Source organism: Coffea arabica, chromosome 7c, assembly GCF_036785885.1.
Source record: "Coffea arabica cultivar ET-39 chromosome 7c, Coffea Arabica ET-39 HiFi, whole genome shotgun sequence".
Taxonomy (NCBI): domain Eukaryota; kingdom Viridiplantae; phylum Streptophyta; class Magnoliopsida; order Gentianales; family Rubiaceae; genus Coffea; species Coffea arabica.
This window is the reverse complement of record NC_092322.1, coordinates 38,719,494-38,738,117: the sequence shown is the minus strand read 5'-3', so window position 1 is coordinate 38,738,117 and position 18,624 is coordinate 38,719,494. Positions and strand designations below refer to the sequence as shown.

At 37.4% G+C, this 18,624-nt stretch overlaps 1 long non-coding RNA gene across 1 annotated transcript; it reads left to right on the top strand.

The window, feature by feature from the left end:
* Nucleotides 1–11,361: 11,361 nt before the first annotated feature.
* LOC140010306 (uncharacterized) lies at nucleotides 11,362–13,426 on the top strand. The gene is made up of 3 exons (XR_011817593.1): nucleotides 11,362–11,511; nucleotides 12,579–12,642; nucleotides 13,349–13,426. It is a non-coding gene; the product is annotated as an uncharacterized lncRNA (long non-coding RNA).
* The last annotated feature ends 5,198 nt before the right edge of the window (nucleotides 13,427–18,624 follow it).

Below are 18,624 nucleotides of genomic sequence, written 5' to 3'. Positions count from 1 at the left end.
TGTAAACACTTTGAAGTTTTTTTTTTGGTATGTAGAAATTTTGTATCTGGGTTTGAGCATCAATGTATATCTTAAGTTGAAGTGGATGTGTTATTTATTTTCTATGGATGCACGTTATTTTACTTGAGTTATGAGTGAGTGCGGGAGTGAGTCCCGGCGAGAGTTGGGTAGGCGGCCCGTCGAATCCTTTGGTTCGCCTTAGGGGGAGGTGGGGTCGTCACAGATGGTATCAGAGCTCTTATCGAGCTCGTGCCGGGAGAAGGTTCTCGGACTGTGGGGATTGACTTGTTAAGTGTGGATCAATTGTCTATTGTTGGGGACCTTAAATATGTATGTTGGGTAGGAATCTCTAATACGAGTGATTTACTCTTGGGACCGGCCGGCTCGAGTTGTGAATTACCTTATTGTGGATTCTTGTACTTGAACACCCAGGAGTATTATCATGGACGAATCGAGTAATAGTCTGGTCAGGATTCCTATAGAGGATGATTAGGTTGTAGTATATGTCGAGAAAGTCTCACCGAAGACTGATTTCTTTCTTCTCCCCTTGGTTATGCTCTCTTGATGTCATTTTACGATATTACCCTAATTATGTTCTATCTTCCCGTCTGTTTCATTCAATTTTTCAGCTAACCGGTGTATGGTTAGATTATTACTTGTGCTTAGTTACTTACCCTGATCCGTTGATCTGCCTGACAGGCTATTACTTGAGTCCTATTGAATCTGTGAGATGGCACAATTGGATGATATATATAAGGAAATCGAGGTTCTTCGGAATGAAATAGAGGTCCAAAAGAGACTAGCCGAGTATTGGGAAGGCCGATGGAAACACGAATATTCAGAGAAACTTGAGATATTGCACGAGAACATAACACTAAAAAGGCAATACGAAGGGATTCCTGAAGAGGTTTTAGCAATGGCACAAGGTAAAACTTTTACGAAAAATCCAGAAAAAGCCCAAAGGATAGAAATTGCAAGGGCATAAGTGAAGGGCTTCCATGCAAAGAAAAGGGGTGCACCTAGTGAAAATCAAAGTCAAGAACAAGGTGAACGAGATAGGCCACCCTTTAAAGTAGGTCGAGGAGCTAGTGGTGTGAAAATTTTGGGGACATCAAAAGAAGGTACTCCGAGAGGAGTCTCGGGTGGAGGACAGCGACTGAAAGCTGTCTCACAAAGAGATCAAACCTCAACCCTCCATTTATCATGTGGCTATTGTGGAAAAATCAACCAAACTAAGGAGAGTTGTTGGAAAAGAGGAGGAGAATGCCAGCGATGTAGGAGCACCAAGCATTGGATTGCTGAATGTCCAGTTCCATTACGGGAAAAGAGAGGGGCCCAAAAATCGACCAAGACCAACCCTGGGCCGTCGAAGGGGGAAGAGAATGTAGAAGATATGATCTGCCATTTAACTTAAGATTTTGTGGTCCTGATGGTAAGAAAATTTCGAGGACGAAATTTTTTTAAATAGGGGAGATTGTGATACCCCGAATATTAGGAGGTTGGTTGTAAAGAAAATATTAAAGTGCATTTTTTTGGTTTTGATTTAAAACCTTGTTTTGTTTTAAAAAGACTAAAAGCCCCAAAAGTCTAACAAAAAAAACCCTAGTTTCACTTGTGACTGACCGTTTTTTCAAAATTCTCACATTTTAACCGAAACCCTAAATTCAATTTATGAAATTTTAAAACCCTCACGTTTTTCTTAAAATACCCTTTTATTTGGAAATTATTAATTTATTATAGCCCTACTACCCAATCATTCCACAATAAGTGCAAATGAACATAAAAGTAAAGGTTTTCACTTTTCGTTTTCAAGATTGGAGCAAATTAGGGTTTTCTCGATTTTTCTCCGGATGATTTTTCGGTTAGGAGCAAGGATCAAATTTGGTGATTAAAAGTGACTTTTGGGTGAGAAATAATATGTGACTAGAAGCAATGATAAAAGGTTAATGAACAGGAAGTAAAAACCCTAATACGTGCGAACCGACGTGTATCGTTCACTACCGATTAACCACACTATTTGACCATCATTTTTTATATACTTAATCTCTTTAATATTAGAGCCAAACATCAGCTATAAAGCTGAGCAAGCTGGCCGAATTTTTTGACCAAAAACAACAAGGAAAAGGAAAAAAAAATTAAGAACCAATCTTGAAGCAACAAGTGGTAGTCTTTTCTTGGTTGATTGACTAATGAATTTACATCATATTTATCACTAAAACCAACTCCAAAACTCTTCATTTCTGCACCATCACAGCCAAGAGAGAGAGTGAAAAAGGAAAGCAAGAAAAACAAGAAAAAACAACCATTTCATCTTGAGTTTGATCAACCAAGTGAGAAAGAAAGGAAACTAAACTGATTAAAGGCATCCTTGAGTGTTTATTTAGTGAGGTGTTGGTGAAATTTTGAAGGAGAAGCCTAGGGTTATTCTTGGAAGATACTTAAGCAAGGTAAGGATGATGATTTCCCCATTTCTTGCACTTGATCTTGTTTGAATTAGCTTAGCATCTCAATATTGTGGTGAATGATGGTTGTTATCATATTTTGGGTGTTTTTCCTTTTAGTTTCATGAATTAGGTTTTGATGGCTTGCTGCCTAAACTTGATGTATGGATAATATATGTTGTATCCAAGATTGTATAGGGGGTTTTGGTAGCAAGTGAAGCAAGAAATCAAGAAAGGTTGCATTGAAAACGAAAAATTTCAGAATTCTGGAAAATTTTAGCCCATTCTGTCCGGTTTTATTGCATCATGTTAGAGGCCAACTTAGGCTTTTCATAAAACACGAAAGTTGTAGATAATGGTATTTTATAGACGCCTACAAAATTTCAACTCAATTGGGGTAACGTAGACTGTGAAAAGACCAAAATACCCTCACTATTTTAGGATGTTTTCAGTGTTCCGTTTTAGTCAGTTCATCCAGTTTATCCTATTTATTCACTAGGATCCGTGCTGATTTAGCCATTTTCCAAAACATGAAAGTTTTCTTACTATGTCTTAGCTTTTCAACGCATCTAAGAACACCTTAAACGGACCTTGGCAGCCTGAGATATGACCATTCTAGTGCAGTGCAGTTAATTAGCCGTATAGTTGGAAGTTGGCTCTGTAATTTGGGAATTTGACCAGGTTACGCTGGAAATTGGACTAAGTGATCTTCATGAACATTATAGCCCTGTGTCTTAGCTTCAAAACGGCACAAATTTCATTCCAATCCGATAAGCGTAGTACTGGTTGTGTCATTTCCGCAAAAACCCGTCAAATCTGTCTTGTGATTAGCTTCATTTCCGCATTTGTTATTAGCTCGATTTCTATACTTGTATTGTCTTGAGCCTATGGAATGGCTATTAAAGTGAATTTGTGTTGTGGGTAACCTTGGTTTGATTGAGAAAAAGAATGAAGCCATAAATGGCTGGAAATAGGAAAATACAAAGGGCATGCTACGCAAATTTACGCTCGAGAAATAGAGAAATATACTTGCGACTTGAGTAAGGGTTAAGAGCGATTACTACTTGAACTATCTAGGATATTTGTGTCTTGTTTTACCGAGGTATATCAGTAAGGACTTGGCCGAACTTGTACCCTTCAGAAATAAAATAATGACTGCTTGATGTACGTTTTCCTTGTACTTTTGACTCAAATGACATTTCCAAGTATAATGTTATAAAGTTATATAGTTTGAAAAGCGAGCGAGTGTTTCACGAATATTCTCCAAATGAATTTCAATATTCTTGATTCTTATTGAACGAAACGTTTAAGTTTCGAGCCTTAGTTACTTTTAAAAGTTCTTAAACAATGTTTTATCGCAGATTTGGACTCCTCAAACGGAGTAATACCCGAACGTAACTTGTAAAGGCACCGCATTTTAGGTGAGTGCTTTCAAATACCTGTTGACCTGGACACTTGTTCACAATACTTGTACATAATTGATATGAGATGTGTTGATCGGGCAAGAGTGTACTTTATCGCACTTGCCCTAACATGATTTATACTTGTTTATTGTTGCAATTAACTTGATATACTTGTACTTGAGTTGTAAGTGCGGAGCGGCAGTATGTACCGCGCTCAATCCGAGTGGGAGGTGCCTTTCATTTCCGTCACCGTACTTTTATTTTAATTCAGTCGATTGGAGTGTTATCTCATCGACTTTTGGGGACCCTAAACTCCATTGGCTAGTTAATCGAGTCGAGCCGGCAAGGGCTTGGTCGATTAGATAACGAACCATGGGTCGTTAGTTATGTCGAGTGGAGTGATATCTCCTTGACTAATCGGTATACTCGAGTATTACCACCCGTGTTTATTGAGGATTTTGGGCCCAGTAGGGGGTGTGAATGGTGGACGGAGAGTAGTGTAAGTGGTGCTCTACTGGATTGGTTATTTACTTGAAGGTTGACGGAGTGTCAACTATTCCTTGATCAAGATCTGGTGATGCACTGGGAATTTGGCTCCTGAGAGCCTTCCGTATCCTTATACTTTGGAATGATTATTGTTTATTGGATTATTGTTTCTTTTGAAAACTTTTACACTCGCTCACTTTGAAATTTGCTACTTGAAGTATTATTGTTCACTCTTATGAACTTTTGATGCCATTAACTTGCTACGTTGATATTCGTACTTTCAAAATGGTCAATTTGTTATATGGAACCTCACTGGGTTTTTAGCTCATTTCACGCCATTTGTTTTCCTTACAGGGGGTACAAGCGAGGCATGAGACATGTACTGACTAGCGTAGTCTAGTTGTTTTGAGTTTTGCTTTTGTACTCACGCTAGTACCCGACTAAGGTTGATTGTACTCGAACTGTAAACACTTTGAAGTTTTTTTTTGGTATGTAGAAACTTTGTATCTGGGTTTGAGCATCAATGTATATCTTAAATTGAAGTGGATATGTTATTTATTTTCTATGGATGCACGTTATTTTACTTGAGTTATGAGTGAGTGCGGGAGTGAGTCCCGGCGAGAGTTGGGCAGGCGGTCCGCCGAACCCTTTGGTTCGCCTTAGGGGGAGATGGGGTCGTCACACCTCTTACATGATACCCACTCTCATCAACCAAATTTAGTGCACACATCTCACCAATTAGTCATACTACCACTATGCACCATAAACCCTAGCATGCGCCAACTATAAAAGTAAAAATAAAAATCTCAACTCTTTTATTTGTTACACCTACTAAGGCAAGTAAATTAGTATTAAAGAAATTATAAATTAACTTATTCAAAAATAAAGGGAATTATAAGAAAATATAAAAAAAATTTCAAGTGATTCATATTTAACCCCTCTTGAGGAGTGTTTTGAAGGTATAGGTTCTAAAGATATTATCGCCTAAGAAAGTTATATGGACGTTCCTTTGGTGAGTACTCAAGTGACACAAATTCAAGGTTATATCTATGACTCACTCGAGATTGGTAAGCCACTTCCACCTCTCATATCATTTGAATATGTGGCTTTTGTTATCAAGCCACCATTTAATGATCCATCACGAATTAAAATGGTGAATTATTCGTTTACTAAACTTCCTTGATAATGAATTTATATAGTTAACCTAATGACTATAAAGAAGCACTTGTTGGAAGGCAACCCAATATTTAGTGTTTTATTTCAATTTAGTGCGATTTCAGGGTTTTGTTATGTATTGATGTTATTTTGTTTTGTTTGTTTTGTAGGTATTGGAAATAGAAGCAAAAGTGACCAAATGAAGTGAAAAAGGCAAAGTTTGATTGAGAAACTCTACCCGTCTATTTGAGTAAAAGTTGTTTTTTATTTGTTAAATAGGGGTAGAATGCATGTTTTGATCATTTTGCATATGCGCGCATTGATTATTTTGACAAAAAATGATCTAGGATGCATTTTGAGCAATTGAAGCAACAAGTGTAATTTTCAAAAGTGAAACAATTCTGCAGAAAAATTACAGAAATTTGAAAATGCGGCCAAAATACGCGACTTCAAGTTGCGTTTTCTTCAATCGCTTATTCCATTTTGCAACATTAAAACAGAAAACGCGACGTTGTGTATTCCTTTCTGCATCATTAAAGCAGAAAACGCGAGCTCATGGTCGCGTTTTCAAGTCTTGTTTTTAGGGTTCCTTTTTTAAAAGACAAAACGCAGGCTGCATTTTCTTCTCTTCTTCTCTTTCACCTCATGTATTTCCTCATACACCCTTCACCATGGGAAGTACTTCTTTCTATTTTTGGCTTCTTTCCTTTCTGAAAAAAGAGTACTTCTTTCTACACATTGAGGACAATGTGTCGGCTAAGTGTGGGAGGGAAGGGGGAATTGTCGGTTGGATGTTACTATGTGTTTAAATGTTTGGACATATTATTGAAAATATTTCTTGTGCTTAAATGTTGTCTATTTTGAGTTTGCTAGCATGCAGTTTCGTCCAGTTCTAAAGGGAAACTCTATCAAAATTTTTTCAAAATCTTGTCCAAAATTGCAAAATTGCGTCAAAAAGTTTCAAATTTTTTTGATTTTATCCAAGAGATAACAAGTTCTACACTATTAGTAGTTTACATTCCTTCTACTTTTGAGATAAATATATGTGATTTAGAAACTTCTTTTCTCATTTAACTTAGAAATGATTATTATATGATTATAATTTTTACATTTGTAGGAAAGTATATCTTGTAAAGTGAAAAAAATTATGCCTATATTTTATATATTTGATGAAATTTTTTTTCTTTATTTGATTTTATAAGTTAAGTGATTAATATGGTCAATAACTGTAGCACTCTTCTCATGATTATTCTTTTGAGGAAATGTTTATTATCTTTGCTTTAAAAAAAAGTAGAAAAAAAGGGAAAGTTAATAAGAGTTATTCTACTCCAATGGTTCTTGTACTTAGTAACCGAGAGTCTTCATCTACAAATGTCGACTTTCACGTAAAACGATACTTGAATTAAGAGTATGTAGGGCAACTTGAGTATGTGAAGTGTTGAGTAACCGGTGATTTTCATCTAAAAATATCGATCCTCACATCAAAAGTCACTTTCACAACTTGAGTAATATTTAGCTATATTATATGAATAAATCCCTCCCTAAGTTGAATAAAAAGATGATCATGGGATTAGATAGCATTTTTATTGATTATATGAGTTACTTACTTGTGACATTGGCTAAAGGTGAGAAATTGAATTGAACTAGCATAATTAGGGTATAAATATCTCTCCTTTACATGATATTATGAGTACTTGAGAGTTAATGAATGATTGCATAACGGTTATTTACCTTGTTTTGAGGAAATGAAGTTGATTGGTGCACATATGTTTATTTTCAACATTTTGAATCATTGTTGGTTTGTATTTCTAATTGCTTGAGGACAAGCAATGGTTCAAGTGTGGGGATACTTGACAAGAGTATATTTTATGTGTTTTTAAATATATTTTACTAGTTAATTTTGATTTGTTTTATCTAGTTTTATAACTAAATAACTAGGGTTTTGGTAAAAATGTACATTTTGTGGTTTAAATGGCAAACATTGCATTTTTATGCATTTTAATGGTAAAAAACTTCATGTTCTTATAGGTTTAATGATTCAATCATCAAAGGGTGTGAATTGAGAAGAGAATTGGATGATTTGTGATGATTTGAAGTGTTAAAAGAAGACATGAAGTGCAAAACAGTCAAATGAAGAAATGCAAGTGAAGACAGTTTTGACACATCTTTATATTTTGGCTATATCTTGAGTTACACACATCGGATCGAGGTAACCTTTATACCATTTTGAAACTAAGAGATAGATCTACATGTGGTATAAATACATCAAAGTCCAATTCAATTGTTTTTCTGGTCAAAAAGTCGAAATACAGAAGCTTAGTTGTATGGTCGAGAGCTGAAATAGGGAATTGAGCAGTCAATGGTATTTCGATCATATCCCAGTCCACAGAGCTCCAAATTAGATAATTATTGAAGAATTGGAAGTCTAACGCGAGGGGCTATAACTTTCAAGTTTTTCCCAAAAGTTTGTTCGGCCTCCATCATAGAGAAAATAACAGTTGAAGCAAGGCCAAATTCACAGAAGTGAATACACGACTTGAGAATACGTGGGTTGTAGTCACGTATTGTAGCCTGATTTCTACAATTTGCTCAACCATTTGTCTTGTTTTCACACTACTTTCCAGCTATAGTTGGAGAGAGAATTTCGGCTGCACATGCTTCTGATGCAAAAAGGAAGAAAAAAGGAGCTTATTGTCTTGTCCAAAACCTTTTTTTTTTGTACTCTCTTAACAATTTAGCTTTGAGAATCATTAAAAGAGAGAAAAAAACATAAGAGAGAGAGCTCATATCAGATTTGAGCATAAGAACTGAGAGATTAGTCTGGTCTTGTTCTCTCTAATTAGCATTTTTTGTGAAAACACTTGGAGACTTCATTGTACACCATTTTGTGGAAGAAATTGAAGATCATTGGAAACTTCTTCCTTAACCTAGCTAAGCTTTCTTTATCTATCTTTTACTTGTGATTCATGCAATGAAGCTACGAGTTTACTTGTTATATCTTATATGAGTAGCTAAATTTCTGGATCTAGGGAGTAGATGAAACTTATGGCCATTTGATATGAAGTAAATATGGTTTACACTTGTTACATCTTGTATTAATTTGTCTATTTGTGCATGCTTATCACTTGTTGTTGCTGATCATCAATAGCAAGCTCTTGGTTGTTATTATTCAATGAAAATTCGTAATAATGATGAAACAACATGAGTAGAGCTTGAGTAGTAGACTCATGAAAATAGAGGTACACTTAAGTGGATTAAATTTGCATTTCATGAAGGAAATAGGAGTAGATTTAGTTATTCACCATGAGATTAGGGAAAACTAGACTATTCTAAGCCATTTTATCATGAGAATGAGATATGGTAATATTGAAAATGAATCTCTAGTTAAACAAGAGTTATAATAAGAGATAAATCTATTTATTTGTATCTTTTGTGCCATAAGTGAAATCTACATCCTTAGACTCAAGTATTTAGTGAATTTTCTCCATTTGTTATCTTGCAAATATCTAGTTAAGGTTTGGAGCTAGTAGTAATTATAGTTTTGCTGCTCCAATTTATTGTTAGTCTAAATAATAGAGTAAGTGAGGACCTAGTACTTGAAAATCGCTCTCCATGGGATCGACCCGATATTTGCCCTAAAACTATTAATTTGACCTATATACTTGCAGTCAAAATGGGTAAAATTCGGAATTAACTTGCACTTATATAAAAAACCTGTCACACCCCTAATCTTGAAATTTTTATCTTGGATAATGTGTTTTAGAACAACATGACATGAGGTAAGGAGTTTGAAAGTCTATTGCTAGTAGTTTTTCTATTATTTGTTGAACAGTTGAGGGACAGAGAGGTTAAAGCATTTGTAATGTTTGAACACATATAATTGCCTTTTGTTTGAGTACTTTTGGTAGAAAGGAGAAACTTCAAGAAAAATGACTCTTGGTGCATTGCTACTATCTTCAGATTGTAACCTAACAACAAACTTAATTGTATTATTTCTTTAACAAGGCAATTAGGAAAGAATTTGAAGTCAATACCTTTTTAAATTTCACGATAAGGTCATTTCTGATTTCATAAAAAGCCATTGCGCTCCTTGTTGTCCCAATGAGAATTGTCTTGATAGGACTATTTCAAGTTTGATGAAAGTTATGTTAACTACAAGGAATTATTAAAATGCAATATGTGCAAATAGATAAATCACAATTTATGGTTTACTAGTTTGTAGCATTCTTCTTTTTTCATAGCCTAAATAAAGAGGGCACATTATTAAAATGCGTCATGTGCAAATAGATAAATCGCAATTTATAGTCTACTAGTTTATAACATTCTTCTTTTCTTCATAAACTGAATAAGGAGTGCAAATTTTTTTAGTAAAGAATGTCATAACTTATCTTCTCAAATAGATATTCTCCTCGAATAGGAAACTAAATTCAATATCAATATTCTAATGTTAGATAAATTGGAAGTTACGTATGTGAGAACCCTCACTTTAAATACAATTTTTCCAAATTACTTGCCTCACCCTAGGATTTAAATAACTTATTATATGCCCTTGCATTATATTCTACATGTGCTACAACAATTCCCTTGTATTGCATTTCATTTCCTCTTACTTGAATTAAAACATTTCATTGAGTTGGTTTAGTTTATTTCACCACTTGCATTTTACCAAGTGTCCTTTTATTAGTGGTAGGGACTTTATATAAGAATTTAGAGGTGTTAAATTGGTATTGGAACATTTGGAAGGGTTGAAACATCATTAGTCAAAAATTAAAAGAAGATTGGACAAGAATTGGGCCATGTGGCAAAACCATAGCCATGGATCTTGTTTGACCAAAGGATTAAAAGGAATTTAAACCATCTTGGAGCTTTTTTTTTCTTAGCCTGGCCGACCTTCATTGCTGCCAAAAGAAGGAGAGAAACTCCATTTTCCTTGCTTTCTAAACCTAGTTTGATCTTGAGAGAAAAATCAAAAGTGAAGAACTTAAGTTAATGAGCAAACTACTTCCAACCTAGTGGGTGATTTTCAAGCTTAAAGCTCTTGGTTTGATGGTTGTTTTGGGTGACTTAAGTTTCTTACAAGAGAGGTAAATAATCTTTAAATCTTGGTTTTATGATGATATATCATGTACTTTAAGTTTTAATGGCAAACTACAAGTTATTTGGATGAGATTTGTGGTTAATCTTCTTGAGCTAAACAAGTGGTAGTAGGGTTAGTTAGTATGCCTACCAAGTGTTTGATGAAATGTTTGAACTTTGTTCATGATGGTTTTTGAAGTATTAACATGTTTTAGACTCTTTTTGAGTTGGAGATAACACTTGGCATGTTGTTTAAGTGAAAACATTGAAAGGATGAAGGTCGGTGACATGAAGGAACTTGTGGACTGTTTTCTTTCTTCTTGGCTGACCGGTTTTGGAAGGAGAGCTTTTGTGAGAACCCTGAATTTTCATCTTTTCTACGCATTTCTTGATGCTTATTTTTTCCTTTTGAAAATAAAAGAATTTGTTACCTTATACTAAGGAGGGTTTCATTTCATATATGTGAACATGTGTTTGTGTGTATTAAGTATTTGTGCATGAGTTTTGAATATATATTCATTGGATGGAACTTGGAAAAAAAAATTTTGAAAACAAAGACAGGGGCCGAATCCGGCCGGGAATCTGGCCAGAAACTGGCCGGATAGCTGGCCGGATTGCCTTGAAATTTTGAAAAAAAATGGTTCAGTCTCGGCCTCATATCCGGCCGGATTCTGATGGGACAGCAGCTTTGACCGGCGATTTCTCTTCCTTCTTATCTTGTTTTGGTCCAAAAATATCTTCATTTCTTCCTTGCCCAGTCGTGGCTTTTGAGAGAAAAGACCAAGCAAAGCTCTCTTTTCCTAACTTCAAATTTTGGCTTCAATCTTGAGATTTCACCATTTGAGTTCTAATTCCTTCCATACAAGTGCTAGCTAGGAGGGGTTTAAGGGATTGGTGGAGTGAGTTTTGGAGTTGGAGCTCTAAGCTATCATTTCTCCTTAAGTTTCAAGGTAAACTATCTAGAAATTTCCTTGTACTTCTTATGCTTGTAAAGTAGTGGATTAGAGATGTTACATGTGTAATCTTGTAGCTAAGTTTATGGGTTTAAGTAGAGGTATAGCAAATTTCTGTTTTATAGGTAAAATTTCTGTTTTATGATGATTAATGTTTGGGCATGATTTGGTAGTTGATAAGAGTAATTTTGAGCTTGAGAATGTTGGTTTTACTTGTCTTCAAAGAATTTCAGCTTTTGTAGCAAAATTTCCAGTTTTAGGGTTTATATTTTGCTCCTTGATGTGGTTGCATTTGAAGGATATTGTGGTCTTAATTCAAGGTGTTTAATAGCTTGTTGTTTGTGGGAAAGATTGTGGTGAATTTGAGGAGTGAATTGGTATTGAGGTTTGGTTGGAAAAGTAAGGAAAAACTAAAGGAAGTGCTGTCAAAATTTTCGTAAGAGTTCCTGCGCAGTCTTAGGAAACTTGCTATATCTTGATGTAGGAATATCGGAATTGAGTTCCGTTTGTTGCGTTTTAAACTAGACTCATAGGGCTATAAACCGTGTAAGTTTCAGACCCTGTTTCTATTTGTGAAATTTATGGTGATTTTTCAAATTTGACTGAAAATTGTAACCTGTTCTGTCTTGTGATGGTTAAAGCAGTACCTTGCGACCTAAATTTGACCGACTTGTGTTCTGAATCATAAGATGGTGTTTTCTGGAAAGTTATAACCCTTTGAATGTAGTTTCCAACGGTGTAAATTTTATCAATTTTGGACTTACAAAACTTGAGATACGATTTTTCATATAGGGTTGTGCAAAACTGGAAAATCCTGTTTTCCGAGTAATGATTGTACATTCATTTTCTACTTCAACTTTGGAGTTGGTTACTTATGATAGATAGAGTATTGAGGTTGTTCATGCCTTTAAGACCGATTGTTACTCCTTTTCACTCCGAAGTCGCATTGCCTTTGCATTAATGGTTCATGTGGTTACGCACAGGACTTGTAACCGAGTTACTTGCAAATTTCTTTGATTCCAATTGTAATGTCAAGTCGTAAGTGTTTGCCTTGCTTGTTCTAGGAGGTGCCAGCGAGTAAAATCACACTTGGCAAGGAAACTTTTGAAACTATTCTTGTTTGATCTGGTGAGTGTACCACCCCTTGTATTGTTGCTACTTGAGCTATCTGTACGTGAAATCTATGACATAAATGACTGTGAATCCTGTTTAGTGTGATTGAGACGAGGGTGTACTTTATCACACTCGTACTCTTGCCTGTGTGGTATAAACTGCAATCTATCACTTGTACATGTTATGAACTTGAACCTGTTACCTGTACTTGTTATAATGTCGTTTGGATGCGTCCAACGGCTTCCTTATTAAACCTGAGCTCAACCTCATGGGGAGTTAATTAAATCGAGCCATGCAAGGGCTTGGTCGAGGAAATTGACAATCCGTGGGTGCCTGCTTTATGGAATTCTTGAGTATTGAGACTCTTGAATCCCGGTATACTCGAGTATTACCATTCCTGTTTCTATTCGGCGTTCGGGCCCGGTAAGGGGTATGAATGGTGGACGGGACTTGGCGTTAAAGCGGTGTTCTACTGGACGGGCTTTCTTATTTGAAAGTTGACGGAGGGTCATCATAGTCGGATCAAGTACTGCAACGGGAAATTGGCTCCTGAGAGCCATCTGTATCCTTTCTGTCTGGATTGTTTACTTATTTTCCTGTTGGGTACATGTATGTGATTAATTGAGCATGGAATTACTTGGTCCTTGACTGTATCTCTTTATTTTGGTACCTCATTGGGCTTATAGCTCACCCCGTTTTGTTATCATTGTTTTCCTTACAGGAAAATCTTTTGGAAGCATGAGTTGAGCTGGTTATATATATTCTTTTGTATAGCTCCTCAATAGATGGAAACCTTGAATGTATTTGATCAAACAACTCCCTTTTGATTTGTAACATTGTGATCATGTATATATTTAAAAGTATTTGCTTATGTAAACGTGTTACCCCTCTCCAACGTGTTCATTCGTTATGGTTGCCTGGAGTTATTGAAACTACGGAGGTTTCGGACGAGTATACTCAAGCGTGAGAAGGTAGAGAAACAAATTGTGGCAGGGACTTTCAACCTTATAGCTTGGTGGTTTCCGTATTGTTCGTTTCCTTTGGTTTCTGTCACGCGTACTTTAGAGCGGTGAGTGTAGTGATCGACTGAGTCCCGGCGAGAGGTGGGCAGGCGGTCCGCCGAACCCTCTGGTTCGCCTTAGGGGGAGGTGGGGCCGTTACAAGTGGTATCAGAGCCACTTCGCGTGGTCTCTGCGCGGAGTGAGCTTGGGCCAAGTGGCGTTATGGTCCCGATTTTGTGAATATTTATGAATGTCTAAGTGCTCTTTGAGCATAAGTCATGGATCGTGAAGTGTTATAAGTATTAAACTTTTATTATGGTGCTTGAAGATAGTAGATCTGTAGGTCAGGTGGGAATCTCGATTGTAGATGAATTACTCTTGGGCCTGGCCAGCCCGAGTGGTGAACTTATCTTATTTTGGGATTCTTGTACCCGACTACTAAATAGATGAGGGCCTAGGTTAGTGATCGCTTTGGCCAATTGGGAATTTGATTTGCGGAACTTTGGGTGATATTAAGATTTCATGAAGTGTGAGTAGTCTTGATTAAGGTGTAGACTATGTATTCCTGTAAGTTATGGATGAACGCTTTTGGCTTGTTGTTGTATACTTTTGGGTCTAGTTTGTTTTGTGCATTTTGGATTTGACCTTGTTACTTGCATGGACTTACTTTTGCTTCCATTTGCCTGATACTGCGTGACTTGCTGGATCAAGTTGTGTTCTATATATATGCCCTTTTGAGTTGTATCTACTTTTGTACTCGTACCTACTTGCATTTGCTTTACTATTTTATTTGCATTTCGACCCTAGAGTGGTTAAACCAATGGAGAGTACACGTAGAGGACGAGGCCGAGGGCGCGGCCGTAGGCAAACCCCGATTGGAGGGGCAAATCGAGAACCAACGCCTGAACCTAACCCTGAACCTCGAGCAGATCCTAATGTTCAGGTAGCGGCCGCCATTCAACGTATGACAGATTTATTGGCCCATGTAGTGGGACATCAGGGTCAAAATCCTGTTAATCAGCCGGGCAACCCTGGTAATCATATAGAGGGTGAGGATAAAGCCCTCGAACGATTTCAGAAGTTCTCCCCACCGCAATTTCTTGGAGGACCGAACCCCGACGTGGCCGAGAGATGGTTAGAGAAAATGATTGATATATTTGCTGCATTACATTATACCGAGGAGCGGCAGGTCACATTTGCTGTCTTCCAACTGGAGGGGGCAGCCCGTTCTTGGTGGAATATCATTAGGCTGAAATGGGAAAGAGAACAAACCCCAAGGACGTGGGTGAATTTCATGAGAGAGTTTAACACGAAATATTTTCCACCTTTGATCCAAGAAAAGAAAGAAGATGAATTCATTAGGCTCCGTCAGGGAACTCAAACTGTCGCCGAATATGAAAGCCAGTTCACCAGATTGTCTAAGTTCGCTCCCGAACTAATCGTCGCCGAGCAAAGGCGAATAAGGCGTTTTGTCCAAGGGCTAAACGTTGAGATTCAGAAAGACTTGGCCGTGGCCCAACTTAATACTTTTAGTGATGCAGTGGAGAAAGCTCAACGAGTTGAAGGCGCGAGGTTACAAGTTAAGAATTTTCAAGCCAAGAAAAGGGGGTTTCCAGGAAGCAGTTCGGAGCATGGAGATAAAAGCACGCCTCCTAAGATTGGAAGGGGCAACGGGGGAGTACAACTGCCAGAGGTGTCGAGTGGCGCCTCACAGAAAGGCTCAGTTTCTGCTTCCCGCGGTCCTTGTGGGTACTGTGGGAAACCGCATCACACGGAGGATGTTTGCTGCAAGAAAGGAAGAAAATGTCTACGTTGTGGGAGCGCAGATCATCAAATTGCAAATTGCCCAGGCCGCTCTCGAGAAGGAAATAGGAGTCAACAGCCACCCACGACCAACCTTGACCCGTCAAAGGGGAAAAAGAATGGACCAAAGGTGTCGGCTCAGGTGTATACCCTAGAGCAGCGTCAAGTCTCGGACCCGTATGAAGACGTGGAAGGTAAGATTCTAGTATTTCACCGATTGCCTACTAGCATGGAGTATAAGAATTACAACTTAGGAAGGAAGAAGAAATTATGGTATATTGGCCAGTGAATGGATACGGATTGGTTAGTTAAGTATGGTATATTGGAGAAGGCACTGATAAGGAATTTCGAGGACGAAATTCTTTTAAGAGGGAGAGAGTGTGAGAACCCTGAATTTTCATCTTTTCTACGCATTTCTTGATGCTTATTTTTTCCTTTTGAAAATAAAAGAATTTGTTACCTTATACTAAGGAGGGTTTCATTTCATATATGTGAACATGTGTTTGTGTGTATTAAGTATTTGTGCATGAGTTTTGAATATATATTCATTGGATGGAACTTGGAAAAAAAAAATTTTTGAAAACAAAGACAGGGGCCGAATCCGGCCGGGAATCCGGCCAGAAACTGGCCGGATAGCTGGCCGGATTGCCTTGAAATTTTGAAAAAAAATGGTTCAGTCTCGGCCTCATATCCGGCCAGGAATCCGGCCGGATATCCGGCCAGATTCTGGCCGGATTCTGATGGGACAGCAGCTTTGACCGGCGATTTCTCTTCCTTCTTATCTTGTTTTGGTCCAAAAATATCTTCATTTCTTCCTTGCTCAGCCGTGGCTTTTGAGAGAAAAGACCAAGCAAAGCTCTCTTTTCCTAACTTCAAATTTTGGCTTCAATCTTGAGATTTCACCATTTGAGTTCTAATTCCTTCCATACAAGTGCTAGCTAGGAGGGGTTTAAGGGATTGGTGGAGTGAGTTTTGGAGTTGGAGCTCTAAGCTATCATTTCTCCTTAAGTTTCAAGGTAAACTATCTAGAAATTTCCTTGTACTTCTTATGCTTGTAAAGTAGTGGATTAGAGATGTTACATGTGTAGTCTTGTAGCTAAGTTTATGGGTTTAAGTAGAGGTATAGCAAATTTCTGTTTTATAGGTAAAATTTCTGTTTTATGATGATTAATGTTTGGGCATGATTTGGTAGTTGATAAGAGTAATTTTGAGCTTGAGAATGTTGGTTTTACTTGTTTTCAAAGAATTTCAGCTTTTGTAGCAAAATTTCCAGTTTTAGGGTTTATATTTTGCTCCTTGATGTGGTTGCATTTGAAGGATATTGTGGTCTTAATTCAAGGTGTTTAATAGCTTGTTGTTTGTGGGAAAGATTGTGGTGAATTTGAGGAGTGAATTGGTATTGAGGTTTGGTTGGAAAAGTAAGGAAAAACTAAAGGAAGTGCTGTCAAAATTTTCGTAAGAGTTCCTGCGCAGTCTTAGGAAACTTGCTATATCTTGATGTAGGAATATCGGAATTGAGTTCCGTTTGTTGCGTTTTAAACTAGACTCATAGGGCTATAAACCGTGTAAGTTTCAGACCCTGTTTCTATTTGTGAAATTTATGGTGATTTTTCAAATTTGACTGAAAATTGTAACCTGTTCTGTCTTGTGATGGTTAAAGCAGTACATTGCGACCTAAATTTGACTGACTTGTGTTCTGAATCATAAGATGGTGTTTTCTGGAAAGTTATAACCCTTTGAATGTAGTTTCCAACGGTGTAAATTTTATCAATTTTGGACTTACAAAACTTGAGATACGATTTTTCTTATAGGGTTGTGCAAAACTGGAAAATCCTGTTTTCCGAGTAATGATTGTACATTCATTTTCTACTTCAACTTTGGAGTTGGTTACTTATGATAGATAGAGTATTGAGGTTGTTCATGCCTTTAAGACCGATTGTTACTCCTTTTCACTCCGAAGTCGCATTGCCTTTGCATTAATGGTTCATGTGGTTACGCACAGGACTTGTAACCGAGTTACTTGCAAATTTCTTTGATTCCAATTGTAATGTCAAGTCGTAAGTGTTTGCCTTGCTTGTTCTAGGAGGTGCCAGCGAGTAAAATCACACTTGGCAAGGAAACTTTTGAAACTATTCTTGTTTGATCTGGTGAGTGTACCACCCCTTGTATTGTTGCTACTTGAGCTATCTGTACGTGAAATCTATGACATAAATGACTGTGAATCCTGTTTAGTGTGATTGAGACGAGGGTGTACTTTATCACACTCGTACTCTTGCCTGTGTGGTATAAACTGCAATCTATCACTTGTACATGTTATGAACTTGAACCTGTTACCTGTACTTGTTATAATGTCGTTTGGATGCGTCCAACGGCTTCCTTATTAAACCTGAGCTCAACCTCATGGGGAGTTAATTAAATCGAGCCATGCAAGGGCTTGGTCGAGGAAATTGACAATCCGTGGGTGCCTGCTTTATGGAATTCTTGAGTATTGAGACTCTTGAATCCCGGTATACTCGAGTATTACCATTCCTGTTTCTATTCGGCGTTCGGGCCCGGTAAGGGGTATGAATGGTGGACGGGACTTGGCGTTAAAGCGGTGTTCTACTGGACGGGCTTTCTTATTTGAAAGTTGACGGAGGGTCATCATAGTCGGATCAAGTACTGCAACGGGAAATTGGCTCCTGAGAGCCATCTGTATCCTTTCTGTCTGGATTGTTTACTTATTTTCCTGTTGGGTACATGTATGTGATTAATTGAGCATGGAATTACTTGGTCCTTGACTGTATCTCTTTATTTTGGTACCTCATTGGGCTTATAGCTCACCCCGTTTTGTTATCCTTGTTTTCCTTACAGGAAAATCTTTTGGAAGCATGAGTTGAGCTGGTTATATATATTCTTTTGTATAGCTCCTCAATAGATGGAAACCCTGAATGTATTTTGATCAAACAACTCCCTTTTGATTTGTAACATTGTGATCATGTATATATTTAAAAGTATTTGCTTATGTAAACGTGTTACCCCTCTCCAACGTGTTCATTCGTTATGGTTGCCTGGAGTTATTGAAACTACGGAGGTTTCGGACGAGTATACTCAAGCGTGAGAAGGTAGAGAAACAAATTGTGGCAGGGACTTTCAACCTTATAGCTTGGTGGTTTCCGTATTGTTCGTTTCCTTTGGTTTCTGTCACGCGTAC